Consider the following 7,477-nt stretch of genomic DNA (forward strand, 5'->3'; position numbering starts at 1 on the left):
TTTAAAAGAGAGATTCGTTTATTCTCATAACTGTAACAAACTCCACAAAAATATTATGCTTTCGGCGAATACAGTGTATATCCCTACAGTTTATAAATAGAAGACTATCCAGTCCATCCGTTGATACGTCTTGGTCGTTTAGAGATCTATATCTTTTTTGTTGTTTGGCACCCCGTTTGTATAGATAGTAATAATAATATTTAATATTCATATTGCGCATTTTCTATAAAAATAATCATTACAATAATACATCCGCAAAAGTGCTAACCATCTTAAGACATTAAAAACTAGTTCCTTCGTTATAGTTATAATTATATACTGCAAATTGTGAATCCATCACTTTACGCATAGTTAATAAAGTGGAATGGTTATAAAGCCCGACAGACTTCTTTGCTATATGTTTTCGTTAGCTTTTCTAGACTTGACCGTGCAAAACGTTCAATAGCATTCCTGTCATTTTGAACTTAGTGACCAATAGAAACATCGCATTAATTTATTCAGTCGCAATTTGTGAACAAAAAACAAAGGATTGTGCGCTGTCAGGGAGCTTTCAGCATAAACTGCAGCACCAATGTTTTCATAGTCGATGTCTGCTGGCTTTCATAACCAGTCTCCTGTACTAACTATGCTTTACGTAAGAAGAATGCATGCCAAAGCTGAGAAGTATATTGATACCATTTCTTCTTTAAATAGTGACCAAGAAAGCATCAATCTACGGCTGACCTATCTCGATATCAACAAGGCAGATTAAGAGGCCATTTTCGAGTTCAAAAAAGCCGTAACTTTCAAAATGAGGCCAGTTACAAAACCTTTCTGGTGGAAAAGACTTTCGTTTGCACGAGAATAAAAAGTTTTTTTCTTTTCAAAGACCTTGCACTTACCCTGGTTTTATAGCAGAGGCTTGTAAATAACAATTATATATGAATCAAGAGAGCGTTTTGTCATGACAACACGGCAGCCATATTGGTGTTTCAAACAAATCCTGTGGGAGTTGAACTATTTTCTTATGTAAAAAAAATTTTTTTGTTCTCATAAATTTGTATAGAGCCGGTCGCGTGAGTGAAAACGCTCTATAGGTCACTTTCAAGATGACGGTATTTAACAGTATTTTACAGCTACCATGCCAGAATTCACTTCGATTTTGCATTTTTTTGGGAGCTTACCGAAGGATTCTTACTAAGAGTTGTAGTAAAATGATCTCATGGTGCAATTATAATATTGGAAGGATCAGATATATGCCACAAGTTCCATTTCGAGAAAGCTGCATTAATATTGCCCTTTAAATTGAAAGTGTTATGACCTCATTCGTCTAAAAAATAACACATTTTGCGTCTTTCAGTAAATAGTCTAATCTCAATACAATTTAGGCCCTTTAACCATGATACCCTTACAACTGACTGAAACCATGATATCATTCACGTTCTAACGAAAGCAAGGTTGAGGCAGTTTTTTTGTCGTCTGAATTCCCCGCATTTGAAGCTCAACAAAACGTAAGTGTATTTAACTTTACATAATCTACAACCAATCCGTTACCAAAATATTGAAATTGCTAAGAAATAGTCCATCGTATACAAGATAAATTTTCTCCACTTGCGTCCGCAAATATTCGCTATCTGTGAGTTTATCCAATTTGAGTTGGACTGGTTTAATTTTTTTTGTGTCAACTTTTCCTCCTGTGTCTTGGGCACTTGGAATACCCGCGTCACTTGAAAACTCTTTTCATAAGACGAACCTGATACATTCAGTTAAGTGTATGAAAAGTTCGGCGTCAGAATCAATAAGGAACACCCATTTTAATTTGGAACGGCTGAGCCGTTCTTCCCGACTAGCTTTGCTGGGAATTTCGACTTCGGGATAATTTTAGAACGGCTATGATTCAGACGAAAAACTTTGCAGGTACCGAACCTAATGCATAAATTATTATAGAATGCTACAAAGTGTTTGCAATAAGCCATTTTTGTGCAACTTTCGCATGGAAAAAAAGAAGAGAGAAAAAGCTTAACGGGGGCACGAAAGCGATAAATTGATCGAGTAACAGTTCGAGTCATCATCGATTGTTTAATAGGCAATTTATAACTCAAGTAAATTTCATTCAGTTTAATCTGTTCTTACAGGATGGGCTAGGATAGTTCTTCTACCTTCTCTTTCCATAACTTCCCCAACTTCCACCATCCACTGCAACAAAGCCAGGTTTTGCCAACAGTCCACTAATGTAAATTCTTCAACTGCTCCAGATTTTTCAGGTTCTGTGTTTCATAGTTGTTATTACTTTATAACCCTCGCATCTGCGGTTAATGATATGGATTGGATTATCTTTTCTTATCCATTAGAAACTTTTTTTGAGTACCCTGTTTGCAAACAGTGTGGCGGTAAAATATAAACTAAAAGCAAAGGTTTTTCTAGTTTTGCTCTATGGGGCGTTGGGAGAGTTCATTTGACATGACAGCCTGTCAATCCCTGGTCCAGTCACGGTTACAGTAAAAAAAAATTCAACTAATCAATGTGCATTGCCTAATTTCATACCGCGCGGGGGCCTGGTACTACCGTATTTTCCCGGACTTTTTAAAAAGTCCAGTTTCAACATGGCGGATAGTCGGAGTAAAAACTCGAACGAAAGCATTCTTTTTCGAAGAAATATTGATCAATATTCCCTCGCAGAATCTGTCTAAACTTAGTAAGGAAAGGATGCAAGCAACTGTTCGATAAACAGGTCTCTTGAACCAAACATGATTATAAATTTTCTGCAGCAAAGGATCCTCTGTTTAATTCTACCCGCATACGAAAAGTAGCGGAAAGAAGGAAGGAACGCAGATGTGATTGTGCACGTACCGATCGTAGCCTAAGCGTGCTGGAGCAAAACTTAAAAGGGCAGTACAAAAGGGCTTACCTGGATTATTCCCGTCGCGGAAAAGAGTAATGTTCGTGAAAAGTACCGAGTGTAGTGAACTTTGTGGCGTTATGTATGTTAAACCTAGTGTTGTTCACATAAAGGGAACGGAGATAAGGGACTAGTCTATACTCAGTGCATGCTAGCCAAAAGGTAGATGTACGTGGTACGTGCATGTGACATTCTTGATTGTGATTACAAGCTGATCGCCCAAATTACAGGAACTGCAGTGTCACCGGATGAGAAATGGCTCTCAAGTAAGACTGAAGTATACTTGCTTTTATCCATGTTCAGTCAGAACTGTTTCCGGTCTGATCTTTAGGATTTCTACTGAGACCGTACGCAGCGACGGGGAGAAAATCTAATGTAAGCCTTGCCGACCTAAAAAATCTACGTCGATCCATATAATAAACCTATCTCATCAGTTGCGTTACAAATCTTAAACATTTAAATTTTAAAAGGTACGTTTATGATCCGACAAGTGAGCATAACTCGCCATGATTAGTCTGTTCGAACATATGTTTTTTTGCTTGCCTGGATATCAAGGTCTGCGGTCAAATGAAGAATCGGAAAAAAATTATTCTTTGGAGAGGCTTACCTCTCACCAGTCTTCTCAGCTACTGCACAAAGAGGCTTCTGCGACGGGAAGAAATGTAATATTTGAGATACTTCCCAAAATGAAACCCATTACCGTAAATGTCAGTTTGGCGACATTGTTTGTGTTGATCATTCTGTCTTTCTTTTCTAAAAGGAAATCTGGAAAGGCTGGTTGAAAAATGTGGCTTCTTACACATTCTCGCTTGTTCGACATATACTTTTACCACAAAGTTTTGTTCTTTGTCTGGATTTTTACTCAATGTAACCCGGTCAGAGGAAATCCAAACATTGCTACTGTAACCAAAGCCAGATGCTATGCAAACTGCTTGACAGAGGTCAGTCGTCTCATAGTATTTGTAATCAGCTTTCCGTACAAGTGGCGGTACCACGATCTCTATCAAATTTTGTCTAGCTATATGCTTTTCTACTTTCATTCATGAACACGAAAAGGGATTCCAACTTGAAGCCTAAGGGTCGGTTATTTAAACGAAGTCTAACTTAGTTTGCGGTTTAGCAAATCTTTGAACCTTTAGATATCTTCCACAGTAGATAATTTTGAGGAAATAATAGGGAGTTTAAGCAAATCGCTACGGCGACCTCTACTACGGCGGTCGTGGATGCGGTGTCCTGGGGAGAGTAAGTCTCGTAGCTCGCCAAATTTCAAGCTCGGTTCTTGCTCGATTGCTTTCGCTATAATTTATCAACAACAGAATTCAATGGTGGTCAAGTAAGAAATCGGCCAATTTAAAAATTTCGTTTGCCAAGAAGAATATTGATAGTAAACATTATCAGAGGGCGATTCGTACACAAAACAGAAAACTACAGATGAAGATCGGAGTAAGCTGCTAGTGATACCGCTACTGATACCGCTGCTAGTGTACCGCATTTAACAACAAATCAACAAATGCAGCGTTTTAGATATTCTATTCTATTCTGCGTCATTTCGCGGCTTTTTTACTTCCGGCCGCCGTAGTAGAGGTCTCCCTAATTTCTCTTCCAGTCTACGCCTTATGCTTTCATGAAACTTTTCGCGATAAAAGCTGTTAAGACAAAATCATTGAGCCAAATGAAAATGGCTTAGAACGGGGTTTTGTTAAACACTGGCTAAACTCCGTTTAAATAACTGGCCTTTAACAGCCTTAAGTCTTTAGCCGTCCGAATAACGAACACAGATCTAGTAGTAACTATAACCTTGTGTGCCAACCAAAACGGATTCAACCCAAACATGAAATAAAAATGAACTCGAAATTCTGAATCAAACTGCACTTGTCTACACCTCGTGGAGTGTTGATTCTAATACTGCCAGTAAGTGCGTTCGCTGCTGGTAAGAGCACTCGCATCAGTCTGTAAACAAGAGAGAGTGTGAGTGAGTGAGTGAGTGAGTGAGTGAGTGAGTGAGTGAGTGAGTGAGTGAGTGAGTGAGTGAGTGAGTAAGTAAGTAAGTATGTATGTAAGTACGTAAGTAAGAAAGTAAATAAGTAGGGAAGTACGTAGGCAATTAAGCATTTAAGTACAGTGTATGTGAGTGAATGCAACTAAGGAAAACGCGATAACGAAAGCATAATAGTCCTTAGTATATCTGATAAGCGTCGTGATTTTGTGTTTTCAGAATCCAGCGATCAATGAAACTGGAATTCCCTGTCAAACATCTGCCTGTAAAGAAGTAAGTATCATTATTTCCATTTAAAATAGTAACCATCATTCAGTTTCCTGAGGTCGAAGAAGGTGCAAAAAAAGTATAAAAGGCGAAACCACATGGAGTGCTTTGTAAATGATTTGCCATTAACAATATTCATTTTTTATCCTTGGCTTTCGTTCTTTTTCTAGTGCTTAGGTCCATGTGAATCGCCTTATCTTGATGAGGCAGCGTGTAAACAAACCTGCGTAAGTGGAACTTTGGAAAGTAGAAGTAGATGACAGGTTCAACGCCGCGGTGGAGGTGGTGGAGTTGGCGTCACAATAGCTCAGGGGATTAGAATGATGAGATCATCACCAAAAAATAGGAAAAGAATTCTGCATCACAATAGTCTATGGAGTTGACGTCATCAAAAAACGATGAGATTATCATCTAAAGTAATAATTTAACATCAATGGTAACTGGTGAGATGACATCATCTGCTTAAAGTAGAAAGGTTTTTTTTTTTACATGATCAGCTATTTTCCATGGTCTGTGACATCATTATTTATTTTTATCTTTTTAAGACCATATAAATGGATGATATTATTATTATTATTGTAATTCAAAACGAACTGATGGGTATTATTCAATCTTTCATTAGAATACAGCAGCTTAATCATTATCGTATGATAGCGAGGACCATAGTTCCCCCTTAAAGAATGAAAAAGGGGTTAGGCTAATGCGAAATCGCGAAATCTTACTGATTTTTCGGGCAAAACATGAAAAGGAGGTGGAAGCGCAGCGAAGCAAAAATCTGCCCGTCAAGCAAAAATGTCAATCTTTGTTTACTTGACTCTGTTGAGAGCATTATACAGGGTATAAAAATTCTATAGAAAGCAACAGGTAATTCTTAAGGTATCATCCAGGGTAAACAATCATGTTTTCTCGAAATTTGCTATTTTGAGATGATTAAATAGAGCTCATCAAGAGCTTTCTTTTGAAAAAAAATTCCAGGAAAAAATGTTTTTTGGGTGCCCAATTATAGAGCGTAAAAGTTTTTTCTATGCTAATTATTTATTTTAATTGATCGTTGACAAGTCCTGTCATAATTGATATGCATCCAGCTGTTAAACCAAGCTAATCACGCAATTTGACAGAAATTGTGGTCTACAAGAATGTGCAGTGCTCACTGGTTTTCCCTGGATTTTAGAAGTGAATGCCTCCAAAGGAGAAAAAAGAGCTTGTCCGTTTTCCTCCTCGACTCCAAGACGAAAGAAGACGACAAAATCGTTTTGCAAAGAGTGGGCTTGGAAATTAGCAGAGAGCGACAATGGTTCCAGCTACAATCAAGAAAAATGGCTACAAGATGACAAGGCTTCTGAAAAACCCATTGAAACTACAGTTTCGCGAGTTTTTTAGCGAGCGGGATGGGCTTTTTAGGCCGAGAAAAGGCCAAGCGAGCGACGAAGTGGCGAGAGGTCCCGCGCCGTATAATAATCGGACAATGGACTTTTTTGAAAGTCTATTGTAGCGGGAGGGAAGCTTCGAGAAAAACTTCAGGAAGCGGTATGTTGTCGATTTTGCCAGGAAAGTGCCGAACTTTTAGAAAATGTATCGAGTAAAAGTGGGCTTGGCTCAACTTGGCTTGTCCGGTGCGAAAATGAAAACTGCCGGTCGCAAATGACTAATGATGCTTTCTCGATAACAGAAAGGATCGAACAAAGCAGAGCCTTTGAATTAAATTGTTCATCTGTTGTCAGGTTTCGTTTGCAACCTTTTCCTACTGTGTCACTATTGTTGTCCTTTCTCTGGTATTCATCAAGATTGACAGCTTTGGTGTTATAATCTGTTATAATCTCGTCACGGGTAATACGCCGCCAAAAATCTTTTCCCCCTGTTTTCTCGAAATGAAAATCAGGGCAAGTTGAAGTTGAGGGTACGTACGTTTTAAACTCCAAGTCGGCAACCAGAAATAAACTGTCCGGTTTGCACCCTATCTTCCAACTTGCAGCGCTTAATTCTATAAGCAGTACAGTCTTCCACAAGTAGGGAATATTATTACGTTCAGTATAGTTTGTTTTCAGATAGAATATATTGATATTGTACTAACGTATCGTCATCCAGTTTTTAAGCTCCCCTCGGACTTTTCGATTCTTTACAACGTACCTTCTTAGACAGAGACGTTTTATCCCGTTTTACTTTGGTCTCGACTGCTTTCCCCATTTGAGTGTAACGTCTATTCAAAAATAGAAATAAGAGGTGCGATCGCCTTGCAACACAAGAAACGGTTTATGACCCTTTAATAATTGCAAAAAGATAAAATAGTCAGTGATTTTAAAGAAATATATAAAGTAGACCAGAAAAGGCAATCTACT

At 38.3% G+C, this 7,477-nt stretch overlaps 1 long non-coding RNA gene across 1 annotated transcript; it reads left to right on the forward strand.

The window, feature by feature from the left end:
* The first annotated feature begins 3,275 nt into the window (after positions 1–3,275).
* On the forward strand, positions 3,276–5,368 carry LOC140928483 (uncharacterized). The gene is made up of 3 exons (XR_012164649.1): positions 3,276–3,819; positions 5,094–5,147; positions 5,312–5,368. It is a non-coding gene; the product is annotated as an uncharacterized lncRNA (long non-coding RNA).
* The last annotated feature ends 2,109 nt before the right edge of the window (positions 5,369–7,477 follow it).

This window comes from Porites lutea, chromosome 2 (assembly GCF_958299795.1).
Source record: "Porites lutea chromosome 2, jaPorLute2.1, whole genome shotgun sequence".
Taxonomy (NCBI): domain Eukaryota; kingdom Metazoa; phylum Cnidaria; class Anthozoa; order Scleractinia; family Poritidae; genus Porites; species Porites lutea.